The following is a 19033-nucleotide window of genomic DNA, read 5'->3' as shown; positions in this document are numbered from 1 at the left end:
CAGATGAATGTGATCCAAACACTTTGGATCCCCTGGAGAATTTTTCAAAATACCAGTGCCTGGGGCTAACCCCCAGAGGTTTTGCTTTGATTGGTCTGGGGTGAGCCTGGGTATGAGGATTTTTTAAAAACTCCCTCAAGTGATGCATAGCCAAGATTGAGAATCACTGCTCTTTGGAGGAAAACAAAACCAAAAACAAAAACCAAGGCTAAGAGTGAGAGGAATTACATATGAGTAAATCAACACGATCCAATGTTCTATCACCAAAAGAGAAAGACACCCATTGCTACAAGGGTAAATGACAGCCCAGTCACCTTAATGCAGAATTTCAGCTTTGTTCACTGTTTCACAGTCTCCGTGTTATTAATTTTCTGTTTCATAAACCTGACAAACATAATTGTTAATTACATAGCATACACTCCACCCTCACAGTGCTGGTTTCTCTCAGAACCCTCAACTGATATAAAGCTATAGTGCAAGCCCCACTATATTAAATTTCAATTTAATTATCTTTATTATAGCATCACCTCCTAGGAGGAAATGATTAACCCTGAGACGGACTTAAAATAGAAGAGAAAGGTATTGCAGTGAGCCTCACCCTCAAGCCCTGTGCTACTATACAGGCTGCATTTGCAGGCACAAAAGCAACAATAAAATGGTTGAAAATATGAGTGTCTTTTCCACTTTCTCTGATCCCTGCATTGTGATCCCTCAAAAGTCCCCACTGGCACACATGAGTGAATGACATAAAAAATGGGACTTTAACCCACAACACACACAAACACACAGGCACACTTTAGTTAACAGCAAAGAATGATTCCTGAATAATCAGCACAGGAGAGAGTACATGGACAGTACACGTTCATTACTTAATATTAATCTTTCTTAGTTAAACTTTACTTAGTACTATATAATCTTTAAAAAAGCTGAGGGTGTTTTACTTTTAAACATTCCTTGACGTGACTTTTAGTAAGAATCTCTTTAACCTTGGTTTGCAAATTAAAAGAGCTAGAAGCTTGCAAGGTTAGTCAAAATAATTGTTTACTTAAATTAACACTAAAGGGGCTTGAATCCCATGCCACTATGATATTAGGTGACTTCGAAGAAACAGATGAGGAAATGGGACCACGGGGCATTGAGACTCCATGTTATTGAAGCAAAACCGTGAAAGGAATTTTATTATCATTAATTAAAGCATTTATGTAGCAAGTATTTACAGAAAGTATTTTGAAATCAAACGCTAATAGGAGTGGACTGGCACCATTCCACGGATATTTCTCCTTGTTCTTGTCTTTGTTCTTTTAAACATGGTAAGGAGGGATGCCTGGGTGGCTCAGTGGTTAAGCATCTGCCTTTAGCTCAGGTCTTGATCCCAGGGTCCTGGAATCGAGTCCCACATCAGGCTCCCGGCATGGAGCCTACTTCTCCCTCTGCCTATGTCTCTGCCTGTGTGTGTGTGTGTGTGTGTGTGTGTGATGAATCAATAAATAAAATCTTAAAAAAAAAACATGGTAAGGAAATTCAGGCACAGAGAAATCAATTGATCCAAATCGCAAACAATGGTGCCCAACATAGGCACAGACAATGCCATGGAAACTTGAACTCTTTGATGAATGGAGAATATTTTATGTAGCTAAGGGTCCAGCTTGGGCCTAGGTTGAACTCACTACAGGATGCCGACACATTTGGTTTGGTGGGGATGTGGGAGGGACAAGGTAAGATCTAATAAGGCTCTTTGGTAAGAAGGCATCTTGAGGGAGAACACGCTGAGACATTTAAGCAAAGAGCCAGTCTAGGGGGAGAGTGTTTTGAGTACACTGTGTGCCTGTGACTCATATAACCACCACCTTCAACCCAAGGGAGGAGTTGCAATAAAAAGTCATACTTGAAATAGAGATGTTACAAAAATTTCCATAACAGATTGGAGTGATGGATGCCTTATCTATTTGGGATTCTTCTAATAGAACAGAGATGACCAGAAAAGATAGCTTTCCAGAATCTGCAGCTACAGTACAATGAGGGAAGTAGGAAGGGGCTTCGTGTCATCAGAGTCCTGCTTTTCACGAGTTTTAATGTATTTGATGGAATAAGATGGTGGGAAATGGGGAGGGACCGTAACCGGAGTGCCAGGCTAATAGGGAAGAGATGAGACATGTCAGCTGTTTATTTTTACCATCTGTTTATATGAACAGAATAAAGATAAATGACTAGAGTCTGAACAAAATTCTTGCATCATAAATTAGCAGCCTCTGTAGCCTGAATATACAATCTTTATACTCTTATACTCTCTGTTCCTTGTTAGAACTTAGTACGACATGTTGCCAATGGAAGTTTAATAATATTTGCTCATTGAGACCTGTATGCACGATCAAAGTCCCGTGAGTCCCCATTTGGGTATTTCCCATCTGTATTCTCAGATTCTTCATGGTTTCACAAAATTCACTGGTCAGGGCTCAGTCAGGAAAACAGAAACAACTTTAAGAATTTCAAATGGAGCTAACAGGGCAGGAAATTGGTCACTAAATATTGGAGAGGTTAAAGGAGTAAGGCAGGAGGGTTTGAATATACAAGACAGCATTTCCACTCCACTGGCAGGAGGAAAAGAAAAAGTACTATCCAAGACCCATGGTCACTGCTGTGGCACCTGCTGGATAATCTCCCGCTGCTGGAGAAGCCACTGCCACTGCCACTTCTCTCCAAGACCAGGGGATTAAGCTCATTCTTTGGCTGCTGCCACCAGAAGAGCCGCCTGAAGCAAAAAAAGGAGAGAAAATGTCCTCTCTCTTATTCCCACCTTCCAATCTCCTGCTAAGGCCTCCTGCTAGAAGAACAGAAGGAAGCCGCGTGGTAAGGGAGTCTGTTAAATAAAGTTTGCAGACTTCCACCCTGCTTGTAAAAGAACACAGATGCCTGGGAACGGACCTGAGAGTCAACAGACAAGCAGCCAGCAAACTGGCCAACCAACGCAGCTCAGAGCAAGGAGGGAGCTGACAATCCTGTGGATGTCCCTCCAAAGAGATTAAATTCCATTGCCCAAGGGGATCTTTTGGTAGAGATTATGCAGCGATTGCCTCACAGTGTAATAGGAAAACCGTCCAGTTCTTTTTTTCTTTTTTTTTTTTTTGCTTTGTGATCTATAGACTTTGCTTCTATTGTCTCAGATTTTGGTTGGAAAACAATCAACAATACGTATAATATATTACAATCTGTAATGCACTCAATATAATTTATTAGACCGTTAACTGGCACGAGGATTACCTGCAAACACTCATATAAGAAAAACAACGCCAACAAAGAAATCGAATGCCTGACACGGGGCCAAATGCGGCATCTGAGGATGAGATTTGATGGAAATAGCTTATGAAAATTCACTCCCATTAGAGAATGGCTCTTTTTTTTTTATGTCAGCTCAATAACTTCCAGGAAATAAATGAAGACATTTTAAAAATCAAAGTGATATAATCGTGTAAGTGGAGCTTTATAAAAATTGATAATGGCACAGCATACCAGCTCCAAAGTATGACAACATTAACCACATCAGGAGAAAGTAATGAATTGTAATAAGTCTGGAAACAAGCTAAGAAGTAATTAATATCTCTGAATCAGTTTCGTGAATCTATTATCTTAATTTTGTGGTATTTTGAATAGAATGAAAAATATTGAGTAACAAAAGCAAGACGTTAACTAAATGCTGGAGATTTCTGAGACTTGTGTTGACACACATACCACATCTTTCCTTTTCATTGGAGACTGGAACGTTACATTTCATCTCCGGCAAAAGTCATCATCTATATAAGGAAAGAAAAATTTTAAAGCAAGTTAGTAATCAAATAGCACCTGAAAGACAAATACCAGATCTCCTCAAAGGCTGTACCTACAGACAACACATGGTCTAGGGAGGAAGGATCAAGTGCAAATGATCACATTGTTTTTATTTTACACTCAGACTTTGCCATTGGGTACATACTTCAAAACAAAAGCCAGGGGCACCTGGGTGGCTCAGTTGGTTAACATCTGTCTTTGGCTCCTGTCATGATCTCAGGGCTCTGGGATTGAGCCCCGCATCGGGCTCTCTGCTCAGCGGAGACCCTCTGAGGTCTCCCTCTGCCTGCCTGCTCCCCCTGCTTATGTTTTCTCTCCTTCTGTCAAATAAATAAATAACTTTTTTCTAAAGCAGCCATATCATTAGTTTTGAGGTTCTCATCCTGTTTATTTCTAATAAGTATCTGTCGTTCTTAGGCCAAGGATCCAGCTATTCCCTGAGAAGAAGCTAGCATCACTCTCCAGAGCCCCAGAGGTGGCTCTGGTTTGCTAGAGACAATCAAGTCAAGCCCTGAGGGGGCAGAAAAGACAGCTCCCAGACGCACTCCTCTCCCAAGTGGTTAAGGGCATAGCTATCAGCAGTGGGGAACACAGGAGCAGCCACCCGTGTGGCTGTCTTAAAGGCTTAGGAGCTTCGCACAATGGCTATCATTTAGGTAGTGCCTTGCAAAATAGAAGAAGTAGAAGGAGGAGGAGAGGAAGAAAGAAAAAAATAAGAAAAAAAGAACCAACAAGCTGCAGAGAAAGAAATATCTGTAATCAGATGAGGATATTGGAAACTTGTGCCTCGCAGGGGCATAAGTAATAGGTTTCTTTTTTTTTTAATTATTTTTTTTATTGGAGTTCAATTTGCCAACATATAGCATATCACCCAGTGCTCATCCTGTCAAGTGCCCCCCTCAGTTTCTAATTTTAGGACAGCCTCTAGCCGAAGAATGTTTTAAATCTTGGTACTCCCATCTTCCCTTTCCTCTTCTGGGGGCTGCCCTCTCCCCAACCTCAACAGCTATCTTGATTTCTCTTTAGAAGGAGACATGTGCCTATTCCCCACAATATTTGTTCTATTTATGAAAAACAAGAGTACAAATTATACATTCCGCAAATGAGAGATATGTTTGTGTTCATGCAGTAGTCTGACACTTGCAATCTCTCTGAGATCCGGATGTGTTTCACTGGCAAAGTGAATTCATAATTTAAATCAGCAATGTTTCTTTTTCGGTCTTATGGTTCCATGAAGCAATGGTATATTTTATAAATCTTTGGTGTCAGAGACTAGATAAAATATAGCACATTGCAAATGTGTGCTCTTGGATGAATTTCAGATTCCTATTCTATAAAAAGTAGGGGCCACCACTAAATGCAGGTGATTTCTTAAAGTTTCTCCTGCCCTTGATACCTACTCCACCGTTTTGTGGATTCTTGGCAAAGATTACTTGGTAAAGGATGTGAATTGTTATTGAAGAATGATAATGAGAGAAAACTAAGCTGTCGCTCAAAGTGAACAGGTACAAAGCAGCTTAGCTGAGGACAAGACTGAGCTCCAAAATAGGGGAGAAGACAGAGGAGCCCAGAAAAGAACTGCATATACTGTAATGTTTGTTTTGTTTTGTTTTTAAATTTCTTTTTATTGGAGTTCAATTTGCCACCATATAGCATAACACCCAGTGCTCATCTGCCAAGTGCCCCCCTCAATGCCCATCACCCAGTCACCCCAACCCGCCGCCCACCTCCCCTACCACTACCCCTTGTTCTTTTCCCAGAGTCAGGTGTCTCTCATGTTTTGTCAACTGTAATGTTTTAAAAGATCAAGAAATCATATTCACTATTGACAAATCAAGTTAGAGATTTTCTGATTGGAAGAAGAGACTGAATTACTCCATGCCAAAAAAGAGAGCTTAACAGTTTCTAATGTGGCGGTGGCCTCAGAGAAAGCTCCCAAGCCATTTATCTGTGGAAGGTATAATTACTTTTGATTCTACAAACTGTATCGAAATTTGAATGTATTATGTATTGTGATAAAATGTCCCTTTCCCCTTAGCCTTTTGAAAGTGAGTGCACTCAGAAGGCCCGCTAGATGCATTACAGGGACACATCAGGCTATCTGTGAGCTGCGAATATTCCACTTTAATCTCCCAACAAGCGGATTGTGACACAGGGTCCCCACAGAGCGGAATGCACAGCACAGGAGGGTCTTTTAACTGAAGTGCACAGAGGGAAAAATTTATGAGGTTCTTATGAAGTGGTTTGTTTTAGCTCTGAATTGGAGGAAGAGAGGAAGAGAGGAATAAGGGGCAGTTTCGTGACATAAAGATCCAGTTGGGGCCTAGTGTGATTTTTATCTTTAAAACACATTTGAGGAGACTAATCTCAAAGGGTGAGACTGTCTCAGTACTGCACATAAGAAATGTAAGGCAAAAGTGGCTGGTCTGTAAACAACCCACAAAGCAAATTGCCAGTTGATATTTCCTGAACTAAAATTCTTTGAGTTACAATGGGAACAGCTTCTTAGTATATAAAGAGCATAAGTCCTCTCTTTGGTTCCAATAGGGCTTTGTCATGACTTGTAATGAGCTGAACACTGCAATGCATGTTCTTAAAAAAAAAATTGACTATTACTGTGTGTGCAAAAAATACAATGCCCGTGCACCAGGACGTTAACAAAACAGCACCTGCACAAACTAAGATCGCAACTCTATTCTCAGCTTATCTTTGCTCTTCGCTCCCTGGGATCGTTTCTGTCTCAATGGGAAAGGAGAGCCGCACGCACAAGCATAATTCATATGTTAGACGGCAGCTACCACTTTTGTGTGAATCAGCGCTCTGTAAACAAAACAAAAATCTGAAAAATGTTTAAGTCCAAACATTCTTGGACAGATAAATAGAACAAGCTTCCCAATGACAATGGTAAGAATGGGAGACTGTAGGGAACACAGGCTTTTAAAATTGGAATTTAGGGGAGGCACACTGAAATTAGGAGCTGTTTAAAGACCTTTAAACTGGCTATCCTCTTAAAAAGTGGCAAATTCAAACTTTATTTAAAGACATGGGATGTCTGCCTTTGGCTCAGGTCATGATCCCGGGGTCCTGGGATCGAGTCCCGCATTGGGCTCCCCTTGGGGAGCCTGCTTCTCCCTCTGCCTGTGTCTCTGCTTCTCTATCTTTGTCTCTCATGAATAAATACATAAAATCTTAAAATAAATAAATAAAGCCATTCTTAAAAATAACTTCATTAAGAGAATTACAGAAATGAAGATACTCTAGGTAAAAGGATGGAAATCGCAATGATGATTATACTTACTCATCTTTTTTTTAATGCTAATAATTAGCAAAAGTCTCAAAATCAAATCCATCATCCATCTGTGGCAGACGAGTGACAGATCTGCTGACTAATTGAAAACAGACAACCCAGGTGAGTAATCAAAACCACCACGGCCAACAAATACTGAATCTTCATAATTGTTTTCACTAGAAGTGCCTTGCACTAAATCCTCCATAGCTGTTTTCTTCACCTTTTCAGCAGCCCGGGGAGGTAGGTACTGGTTATGCTTTAAAACTGTCAGATAAGCAGCCTAAGGTTTTGGATTGAGGGACCTCGCTCATGTCAAAACGCCCGCTGCACCAAAGCTGGGCTGCGTGGCTGAGGACTGAGCCTCAGTACCTCCCTGCTTTCCCTACTTCTGGCCGTCGCCTATTTCTGAGTCACTGTCGCCATAAAATAAAAAGGGCAGAACCACATAAAAAGTGCTGTTGCTTGGCAAATGCCCAAGTAAATCATGGAAAGAGAGAGAGTTGACCAAACGAATTAAAGCTGGAAGTGAATGGTGAGCCTCCGTAATCAGAATCACTGCAATCTTGTTAGTCTGAGACTTGGTACAGAGACCTTGAGATTGGGAAGAGCCTCTAGAGAGTTTGTGACACGTGGCCATGTAGTCTGTGCTTGAACACTTCCAGGGATGGGGTGCTTACTACCTACCAGAAAGCTCCATTCCAACATTGGATAATTTGAATTTTTAGAAAGAACACCCTTAGGGATATCTGGGTGGCCCAGTGGTTGAGCATCTATCTGTCTTCGGCCAAGGGCATGATCCCAGGTTCCTGGGATCCAGTCCCACATCAGGCTCCCCAGAGGGAACCTGCTTCTCCCTCTGCCTATGTCTCTGCCTCTCATGCTGTGTCTGTCATGAATAAATAAACACAATCTTTAAAAAAAGAAAAAGAAAGAAAGGACACCCTTAGATGAAGCTGAAATCAGAGTTGCTGTCACCTCAAATAATTGCTTTTACAACAAGTCATATGAAGCCCTCTATCCCTTGATCATTAAAAGGGACTACTGTTTCACTGTAAACCATGAAAGGTAAAGTACAGCTCAAAGGGCAGCATAATTAGTTCTGTAAGTGGTGTCCCAACGTTTGGATCTGTTTCCATCAGTTGTGTCAAGGCCAGTAAACTCTGACAACCAGCTCGTTTATAGTGCACAACCTTAACTAAAATGTACCGAAGAGCCAAGGGCATTGCACATTACAAAATCATTTGCATTTTTTTGTACCAGCTCAATCGGGGTTGTGTTGGCAAAGATGCACCCAGCACCCAACTGAACCAAAGTTCAGAACTGGGCAAGGCAGCGAGTCTGGGTATGCAGTGAGTCTGTGAATTACCACAAAGGGGGTGAGGAGCACAGGAGGGAATGAGTAATAATAATTCCCACGTAGGGCGAAGGGAGGACACAAGGACGGGCTAAAGAGTGACTGGCCTGCCAGAAGGCCAGGCTTCCTTAAAGGGCAGGGTTTCTGATGGACATGGCCAGGCATGGTGCCCCACTTCCCATGCCCACACTGCACCTCTAGCTACACAGACTTAACTTCAGGGAAAATGTTTGTTCTCAAAGCAAATAGATTAGGAACACACTTTAGTCTATTCTATAGATACACAGTGCCGCTCTTAGCCAGATGCCTCCCTCCTGAGCAGTTCACTGCCCTCTGTAAACCAAATGTCAGACAGGATGGGAGAATGTAACTCCTTCATTTCTAGAAGGAAATGGAAGACTTGCTTGTATCGTCTCATATTTTATATCCATTATGCCTACAATGAAAACTTAGCAGTGACTAAGTCTACGTTGTATTCTGAGTAGAAGCTACATCAAGAGAACTCCGGGGTGTGGCTCCTTAGGGGTGCTTCACAAAGTGATGGAGCACTCTGATCCCCCGACACCCCTACATCCCTCACCACCCCTCCTCTCTAAGAGGAGCTCCAACTAACCTCCAGAACTGATAGAGGTCTATGGCCTCGCTCTGAATTTCAAAACATATTGCTGGTTGTACTTCATAATTACAGAATCTGTGTGAGCAAGTCAACTGATTTTCGAGCAGCCATAGAAGTCTTCTGATGCCAATTTTATTCAGTTTTGAACTCAAAGGTTGTAGTCATTGTATTGAAATTGCATGTTTTCTATTCTTTTTTTTTTTTTTTAATTTTGATTCTAGGGCACCTGGGTGGCTCAGTGGTTGAACATCTGCCTTTGACTCAGGACGTGATCCCAGGATCGTGGGATTGAGTCTCATGTTGGGATCCCTACAGGAAGCCTACTTCTCCCTCTGCCTGTATCTCGGCCTCTCTCCGTGCCTCTCATGAATAAATAAATAAAATCATAAAAATAAATAAATTTTGATTCCAATATTTTAAAAATTAGTGACACTCTGAGTTCCAAAATGATCCACCACCTGTCACAGGCTCTCCCAGAAGTCTGGGTGCAATTTCAAGCTTTAATGACTTCAGAAGCAGAAATGCTACAAACTCACAAAGTACACTCTTCACAATAGTTATGGTTACCTTTGATCTACACATAGGCAGTTTGGGGAATTTTTAGATTTTTTTTACATTTTAATTTCTTTCCAGTCTCTTTTGTGGAAATGGTACAGACTGAGGAAAAAATTAAAAATGATACCAGATTCACAAGATTACATACTTATAAAAGGAACATAAATGATTACTGTTTCAAAAGATTATGATAAAGCAATACATTTAACTTCTGAAGTTAATAACAGCCTCAAAGTAAGCCAAGGCTTTTGAAACACCCTGTGAACCACTGTGAAGTCACAGTATGTCTTGTGGGAATGCCGCCACTGAGATGCCGTCCTTGTATGGATGCTTCTTTACTCACTGCCCGACAGTGAGCAAGTATCAAAGAGGATCCCTGGTTTTAAGACACCGTTTCCACTTTGTGAACATGTAAATTCACGGTGGAGGAGCTTGCAAAAGGGCATCTGTTTCTAGATCGAAGCCTGGAGAGCAACATTTCACCCACCGCAGTTACTGAATCTAATCAGTGAAGATGGGAAGGCAGAGAAGAGATTTTCTTGATTGAACTTTCAAAGGCAGAGCATTCAAAGAGCCTGCTTTGAGAAACTGGGAGTTCGTGCTGACTTGGTTCATTCTTTCTACTCCCTGGACTAGAAAAATACAGAAAAGTTGAGTATGGTGCTCAGATTTTAATTCTTGTTCTTTGCCTTCATTCCTGCCTGCCTTTCTCCTTTCTAGTTCCCCTGAGGCACACCGAATATCACCACCCCAGAAAAATCAAACTGGGCTGCGAGGACACCAACATTAGACTTTATCACTCAACCAATATAGGATAATTGAGCAGAAGTCATTTCCTGGCCTAATCACATTGACTTATTTTGTGAACAAAGAAAACAAAGAGGATGGAGTTTTATGGCCTTGTCTTTCATCAATCTGGGATAAAACTCTGAGTTGGAACAGAAGCTTCTTGCCTCTCAGTAGATACTTTGTCTATATGACCCTGTCCATAGATGGTAACCTGGTTGAAGGTGGAGACTGCATCTATTCCTTGTTCTCCCAGGAGCCTGGAGCTGTCACACGGAACGTCACCAGCAGGTGCTGGCAACCGAACGGAATCATCAAGATAGCAAGAATGCTGACACTAAAGCAAGCTACTAAAGCATGCTCGTGCATTGCTTCCTGTCTATTCTGGGTTAAGCAAGAAGCAAGAGTGCTTTCCTAACAAAAGATGCTATACCATGCTCTGATTTTTGATAGAACAAATTCCAGGAAAGGGTCCACATCGCTCTGGTTTGAATTTTTAAAAGAAAAAAAATGCCAAACATAAGACAAAGTGTGTCCCAACAAGAAAGAAGTCTAGAAACTGGCCCCAAACCCTTAAGAGACACAGAATAGAACACAAAAAGATCCCGGTGGTACCAGGACTTAGAACGACCCTGTGTAAATAATACTTTAAGTGTTCAGGTTGTTTTGTTTTGTTTTGTTCTGTTTTTGCAAAAGGCTTAGAAGATCGTCATCTGCCAACTACATGAAGGATCTCAGTGGTGGACAGGGCTATCCCCCAGTAGATTTTTTTTCTCACAAATGTCTACATTTCTGGACAAAAGAATGTAATGCATTCATCTGAACAAGAAAGGCCTGATGTCTCTATCTGCTCTTGGTTCCTTTGCTTCCTTGGGATGCTTATCCAAGGAGCAACATGCGGGTAGGAGGCAACCAGAAAATTTTGGCTTTGAGGTCATGGAAACTGGTAGTTAAGAAGTTTCAAACTCTGCTCTGCCTGTGTGGAACTGCTGTGGAAAAAAAAAATACTTTAAAGCAAGACACACATTTTTAGTAGATGGAATCCTAAACAGCTATTTTTATTTATTTGGACCCTCACATCATCCTATGCCTCTCAATTCCTTTGGAAACACTGACATTTTAAATTCCCATGTTGCCTTCAAACTGCTCCAAGGAATGGCAGTCTTGCTCAATTATCTTTTGCAAAAATGGAAAATAAAAGTAAATCTTTTTTAAACGATTTTATTTATTTATTTATTCGTGAGAGAGAGAGAGAGGCAGAGACATAGGCAGAGAGAGAAGCAGACTCCCTGCAGGGAGCCCGATGTGGGACTCGATCCCAGGACCCTGGGATCACGCCCTGAGCCAAAGGTAGACGCTCAACCACTGAGCCACGCAGATGCCCCTATGGTAATTTTTTTAAAAAAGGATGGTCCCTGTTCAACCTTACATAGACAGCTGGCCATTGAATGACACAGGTTTGAACTGTGCAGGTCCACTTATATGTGGGGTTTTTTACAGCCCAGCACTGTAAGTGTATTTTTCCTCCTTATGAATTTCTGAATAACATTTCCTTATTTCTAGCTGGCTTTACCGTAAGAACACAGTATGTAATACATATGACATAAAAAATATGTGTTTATTGACTGTTTATGTTCTTGGTAAGGCTTCTCGTCAACAGTAGGCTATTTGTAGTTAAGTTTTTGAAGAGTCAAAAATTGTAAGTGGATCCTTGACTGTCCAGGGGCCGGGGAGGTCAGTGCCTCTAACCCTCAACTTGGTCAAGGGTCAATTGTACAAGACATGCTTCATTTGTCACTTCTTTATCCAACACATGGAAGCAACACCAACAATTCTCTAGGCCTCTTATAGCAATTCTCTGCTCCTCATGCTGTATTTAGAAGTTTCATAAATGGAACTTGAAGTTTCACATGAAGTGTGAATTGCCCTCAGTAAACGAGAGAAACTGGAGACTCTTCAGTTTGCAGTTTTCTCCCAGTCTTCTGTCATCAATCATGGAACTGAATGTATGTGGAGACTCCCATCATTTCATACATGGTGAAAATGAGAACTAATGTCTGATATTTGCCCAAGATCATGCAGCTGGTTCTGCAGACCCAACACACACCTGGATTCCTCATACTATCTGCTCTTTCTTCTGGGCTATAAGAAAATATACCTCTATTTTCGAGGCACTTTGCTAGATGCTTTAAATGTATTAAATTAATTTTCCTCATTATCTCCCCACAAGATCATTATTATTCCCTCCATTTAGATGAGAGAACTGAGGCTCAGAAAGGTTACATAACACACCCAGTGTTACAAAGCTGGCAAAACCTGGACGCAACACAGTTCAGGCTGTCTGCAAAGCCATAATGGCTAAGCTATCACTACATCTTTAAATCTCTAAATCAAATGAAAATCTGTATATGGAAATGAAGGAAGGGGCTTCCTTGAGGACTGTGACAAGAAAAAATTGTGAAAATCAGGCTGTTTCTTGAAGGAATGGGAAAAAATATAATCTAGACAGAGAACCCCCAGCACTGTTCTGTCAGTTGCTAATGGAGGGAAAATTGGCAAAAATCAGCCCTTCTGGACCTCGGCATCCTGCTTGCTGAAGCCAGGACTCAGATCCACTCCACCTCCTTGACTCGGCTGCTGAGAGGATCCAGTGAGAAAGATAAATAGGAAAATAATTCTGAGCATTTATCAGAGAATTACCATTTTAAATTCTAAGCACTGTGGAAAGTGTTTCAAAACTCTGCATTCACCTTTACTAAATGGAGAAACCACTAAGTTGATAGATGAATCGATACAAAACTAAAAAATGAACACATCTCCCACCATGCTGCTCAGGGAGAAAATCACTGAAAAGATTTACCTGCCATCTGAGAATCCTCTGCCATTTATATCATCCAAGAAGCAGTGAAAGTGAGTGAGAGTGTAGTGGGTTGAATTATGTCCACTCAGGATCTCAGAATATTTCCTTATTTGGAAATAGGATCTTTGCAGAGTATAGATCTTGAGATGAAATCATCATTGTGGGTGTTCACAGAACCAATGACTGGTGTCTTTTGAAGGAGAAGAGAAGACACAGGGACACACAGGAGAGAGGATCATGTGAGGGTAGAGACGGAGACAGGAGTGATATGGCACAAGCCTGGGATGCCAGGAACCACCAGAACCTGGAAGACACAAGGATCCTGCCCTAGAGGCTTCAGAGGGAGCATGGCCCCGATGACACCTTGATTTTGGACTTCTAACCTCCATAACGGCAAGAGAATAAATGTCTTTTGTTTTAAACCACCTCGTTTGTGGTTATTTGTTATAGCAGCTCTAGGAAACTAATATGGAGAGCAATGTGCCTTCCTGCCTCCTATGTACCAAGGAGACCACCTTTCCTGCATTCCCACCTTGAGATGTATGGGGGAACTTCGGGGGGTGGCATTGGTCAGGCTGTGCCAGTTGTTTATAGTCAACCTGCACTCACTAATCAGTGCTTGGCTGTTAGATAGAATAAATATCTTAAATATTATCCCTGCTCACAGGTTTTATAGGGAAACAATATTCACTTACAAATATATGACTTGGTCTAGCCTCTCATCTATTATTACACGATATAATTTTGTGTTCAGAGCTTTTCATGAAAATAAACTGATGCTGGAAGAAACCAGCAACCTGGGCAGCCCGGGTGGCTCAGCTGTTTAGCGCCGCCTTCAGCCCAGGGCATAATCCTGGAGACCCGGGATTGAGTCCCACATCGGGCTCCCTGCATGGAGCCTGCTTCTCCCTCTGCCTGTGTCTCTGCCTCTCTCTCTCTCTCTCTCTCTCTCTCTCTCTCTCTCTCCCTTCCTGTGTCTCTCATGAATAAATAAATAAAATCTTAAAAAAAAAAAAAAAAAGAAACCAGCAACCTAGCTGGGAAAAGAATAAAAATGTTACTGATAAAAATTATACATTGAACATTTGGATATAGCTTATGGTCTCAGGGGAAGAGGTCTCAATGGATGGAAATTACTTTCACTTTTCACCTTTGCTGCAAAAAGAATGTGAAAGACAGGAAATGGGAAAGCACGGTTTCAGTTTATAAAAGGAAAGAGGATATAAATTAAAACAAAAACCGAAAAACAATCCATTTACATATTAAAGGGATTGAGATCAGGGCGATGGTTCAAGGAATTTACAGAGGGCTCCACATAGCACAGGGAGGTCCTGAGTATTCGAGGGAAGAACAAACAAAAAAATAATTTTTTCACATAACTCTTATCTTATTAAAATGCTTATAGGTTACCCTGTAGTGTGTAATCTAGGGACTGAAATATTTCATAAATTAGAAAACATTTACTAGTATATAGGGGTGTTGGCATGGAGATTTTTTAGGTAGGGGTCAGCTCCAGACATCTTCTGCTCTTCTTCCCTCTGGTTCTGATTCCTCCCATGTCACCATTATTAGCAATATCTAACATCTAGAGACACAAAAAGGCTACAGAACCATGAGGGGCTCTTGAGAAGAACAATAAAGCTTAGCTGTAATAAAATCATAATGTTTAACACTCTTCACCTCGCTGATCTTGCAAATACAACTTAAGGCCCCACCTCACAAATGTCATACCCAGCAATAATGCAGGCAAAAGAAATGGACACAGGTGTTCCCCATAAAGGCCTGGGCCCTTAGGGCACCACCTGTGTCCACATAAATCCAACGCAAACAGTATCCAGCTAAGTCCTGAGCGAGGTTATAGGATTCATCACATTCTGCTGCCAAGGCAAGAAAACAAGGACAGGTAATTTGGCCCTTTTAAGCATTAGAGACATGCTGCCAAATACAGGAAAGCGGACAAAATTCTCTTCCCTCCTGAAATTCTTCAGGAGAAAAAAATGAGGCATCTTGGCCAATACAAAATGAAACCTCCAAAGGTGCGTTGAAAATATCAAACAGCTCTGAGTTCAACTGACTCTACTTCACTACTTGGCTAATTTGCCAGAATAGGCCAAATTATACATGCCAGGAATTGAGCACACCACCAGCTCCAGAAACAGCACAGAAAGTGCTGGTGAGAGTCATGTATTTCAGAGGACCCTTGGATCATCGGGGGCCACGGTAGTATCTCCCTTCCTTGGGCAACAGATCTAGGAGAAGTGACAGATCCAGTGCACCTCAGATTGCTAAATTCAGTAAGGGGCCCCCACATGGAACCGTGGCAAAACCTCCTCTTTTCTGATCACAGCTTAGAGCCTGAAATGGCAAAGCGCACGAATGTCTAAGAGTAGAGGAGACATTTAGGGAAGATGTGCTAATGGACCCACAGAGTGAATGGTGTCTAATCTTCTCCAACAAACTTCTCAGCATCCACAGAAACTATTCCCTCTCCCAAAGCAGACACATGCTATAAAAAATGCAATATTCCACACTCTGGAAAGTCACATTTATTCGCCTAGCTTCCTTAGAGATTTTTGCCTTCACTGGGCGAAGGTGTAAACTTTTTCTATCTCGGGCTGCCTGCTGAGTGGTTGCCTTGATGCTACAAATCTTGAGAACCTAAAAGGAGGATAATTTCTTTAATCTACAGAGAATGCACAGCAAACCTAGACACGTCGAGAGAGGCATTTGGAAAAGCATGCAAAGAGCCAGAACACTCAGTCTTGGGTTGTTGGGCTCTGACTCCTCCGGGTTACAGTTATGATTTTCCAGAGGCGATGTTCCCTAGGAAATATGTCAGGTCCTTGCTATTTTTGCAGGGTGGATTTTATGGACACAATGCTGGACCCCATACCTGGGCTTCATCAAGTCCATTGTTAGCAATGGTCTGTGAATGCTTTGTGGTCTTGGGGCATGTGAAGGTGGACTTCTAGTCACATTCTCCTTGTACACTTCACACCCTCAGCTCAAGGTTATCCGTGTGTGGGAAATTCCTGGGGCCTTCCTGCCAAGTGCCATGTGACAAAATAAGCCCTGGTGCTGCAAAATAAGAAAAGAATGTCCAAACTCTAGATGCCTTTCAGAAACTGTTACCATGGCTCAGATCTGTCCTTGTATACAATATTTACACATTTGTAAAAAATGTAAACATTTATGCATGTTCTGTTCACTAAATTCTTCGTTCATTAAATGTTTCACTCAGGAATATTTTATTCATTTAGATACAGGAGAAGACAAACGTCTTGGTTCACCATATTTTCTTAAAATATGAATAGTCACCATTTTGGTAGGCTTCTGCAGAATTCCTGCAGAACAGACTTAATAGTTCAAATATCTATTTTTGTTTTCCACCCTACTTTCAGGCATTTCTTTCCTGTAACTGGGATGACATCTCAGAAAACATCCAGGTCAATGGCTTTCAAAAGTTTTGTCTTCAAGACCAGATTTCCAGCAGCCTTTAAAAAAGCCAAAAGGACACTTGGATAGTGATTTCCAGAGCACATAAAAGTTATCCTGTAAAATGTGAACGGATGAAAAAAAACTAAGAAGCAAACATGCTTGCTAAAACGATCACTGAATATTGCAGAAATTAAATGTGCGAGAAATTCAAAGCACTTAATATAATCAAGAGGCCGTGTGGTTTGCCCACCCCACTCCCGCGGACTAAATGGCTAACCCCACTCCTGCTTTGCAAACCTGATTTCTTGCCCAGAATGCTGCTCATAATTGGCTCCTGGGTTGGCATGCCCATTGAGAGGTATGAAATAGCTCTTGTTGATATTTTGATGCCGAAAAGGGTCTGTCAGATTTTTCTTGCCTGTAACCACTCACTTTCTCTTTCCCTCTTGTCACATTTCCCCCCTCTCCTGCTCATTTTACCCACATTAAAGCTGTAAGTAAATAAATGACAGGCTGTGGCCTATCATCAGGTGACAGATCATCCTGCATTGGCTCTGAAGAACGGAGACGTTGTCATCTGTCTGGTCTCCCTCACATCCCCTGTCAGCCTCGCCGCGTCCGGGTGGCATGTCACAGTCATCGGAGCAAGATGAATACAGCAGTGTGAACATCAGCTTGGGAGCGAGTCAATCAAACATGTGACTCTTAGCTGCACAGAAGCCCTTCTGCTGCTGGAAAGGAAAAGCACTCAGAGAGAAAGAAATGCCTTTTAGTGGCCTGCTTCTGCCTCTGGTAGTTATTACTTAATTGAATTTAACAGTCTTTTTTTTTTTTTTAAGTTGAGGGGGAAACATCCTATTTTTCCCCTATGGAGAGTGGGGGTGGGGGGTGGGCACAATACAAATCTCTATGCAGAGATAATTTGCCTAACCGTCCAAAGAAGAGGCATGTCAACGTCATGGTCCTCAAGGGCTCTCACAGAGTTTTCTACCCTCATCCAAGATCAAAGTAGGGAAGTAAGGATTGAGGGCATGAGTGAGGAAGCATCTCATTGGTGACACTAAAGTGGCATTTGGGGGCATTGTTTTGAGGGCTGTTCCAAAACAAATAATGAACCATGTATTAAAACAAAGTCATAAAAACGTCAGGAGGAATGCCAGAATAATAATGACTTCCCAGTGTGAGAGGACATTACAAGAAGGATAATGAAACTTCTTCCCAGATGAAAACGGCCACTCTAACCATCCCCATGGATCTTCCTTTTCCTTCCTGTTATAGTTTAAGAAGCTTTCTGGTGCTGCCATTTTTGGAAGGCTCTTTCAGGGCACATGAGAAAAGAAGAACACGATGGGGAGTTCCTTTTTCCATTGAAGTAAGTCACTGTCAGCCCGCCATGGAGGTTGAGCTGGAAGTAGAAGGACTAGTGGAATGACAGCCACTTTCTGCTGACTTCCTGGACATGAGTACCTCACTGTCATGTTGAGAGCAGCCACTATTTGAGGCCATTTAGTCAAGCATTGATAGTTTATGAAAGCTCGATAGTCTTGTTTACCTAAAGCATTTACGAGACTTTTCCACAATATAAAGCATTGAAGCAATAGTGTCAAAAACTCTGGAATTATCCCAAGTCCTTAGCCATTCTGAGGGAAGGGAATGTGCAGAGACTATCCATCATCTCAGATTAAAAGCCACTGAACACCGAATGCTGATATGCCTACATTCTTTGATCAACCATTGAAGACTGCAAATTCTGGTCCTAGCCCAACTTTTCAGCCATACTTCTTTATCTTTTGTTACTCAGGGGAGTAAATAAACTTCAGACTAAATGTTTCTCCTCCCAACCCCCCACCTCATAATGTGTGTGTTGAAATTTGAACCTTCAATGACATGATATTTGGAGATGGGGCCTTTGGGAGGTGATCAGGTCATGAGGGTAGAGCCCTCATGAACAGGATTAGTGCCCTATGAAAGAGACCCCAGAAAGCTCTCTTGTCCCTTCCACTAGGTGAGGACACTGGGAGCTGCCAGCTAGGAACCCAGGAGGGGCCTTTCACCAGCTACTTAATCTGCTGTGGGCGCATTGATCCTGGACCTCCCAGCCTCCAGAACGGTGACAAATAAAAGTCTGCTGTTTGTCAGCCACTCAGCTTTTGGTATTCTTGTTATAGCAGCTGGAATGGACCAGGACATCCCCTTTTACCCTAGGTCCTTCAGGCAAAACATCATACCCATTATACTCTATCCCTAGTGGCCCAGACTTTCCTATGCCTTGGCTACTGTTTACATTATTCCACCCCTGGGATATAGCTCAGC

The 19033-nt window shown here is 41.9% G+C and overlaps 1 long non-coding RNA gene across 1 annotated transcript in view; it reads right to left on the bottom strand.

Annotated features, from left to right (window-relative positions):
* The window catches only part of LOC121500520, a 49071-nt gene that overhangs the window by 2065 nt on the left and 27973 nt on the right, over positions 1 to 19033 (bottom strand). Inside the window, exon 3 of the long non-coding RNA XR_005990403.1 lies at positions 3727 to 3788. This is a non-coding gene — a long non-coding RNA (uncharacterized LOC121500520). The remainder of the gene's footprint in view (positions 1 to 3726; positions 3789 to 19033) is intronic.

The sequence above is a fragment of the Vulpes lagopus genome, chromosome 10 (genome assembly GCF_018345385.1).
Source record: "Vulpes lagopus strain Blue_001 chromosome 10, ASM1834538v1, whole genome shotgun sequence".
NCBI classification, from domain to species: Eukaryota; Metazoa; Chordata; class Mammalia; order Carnivora; family Canidae; genus Vulpes; species Vulpes lagopus.
The sequence above is the reverse complement of the archived record's forward strand: the minus strand, read 5'-3'. Positions and strand labels throughout refer to the sequence as shown.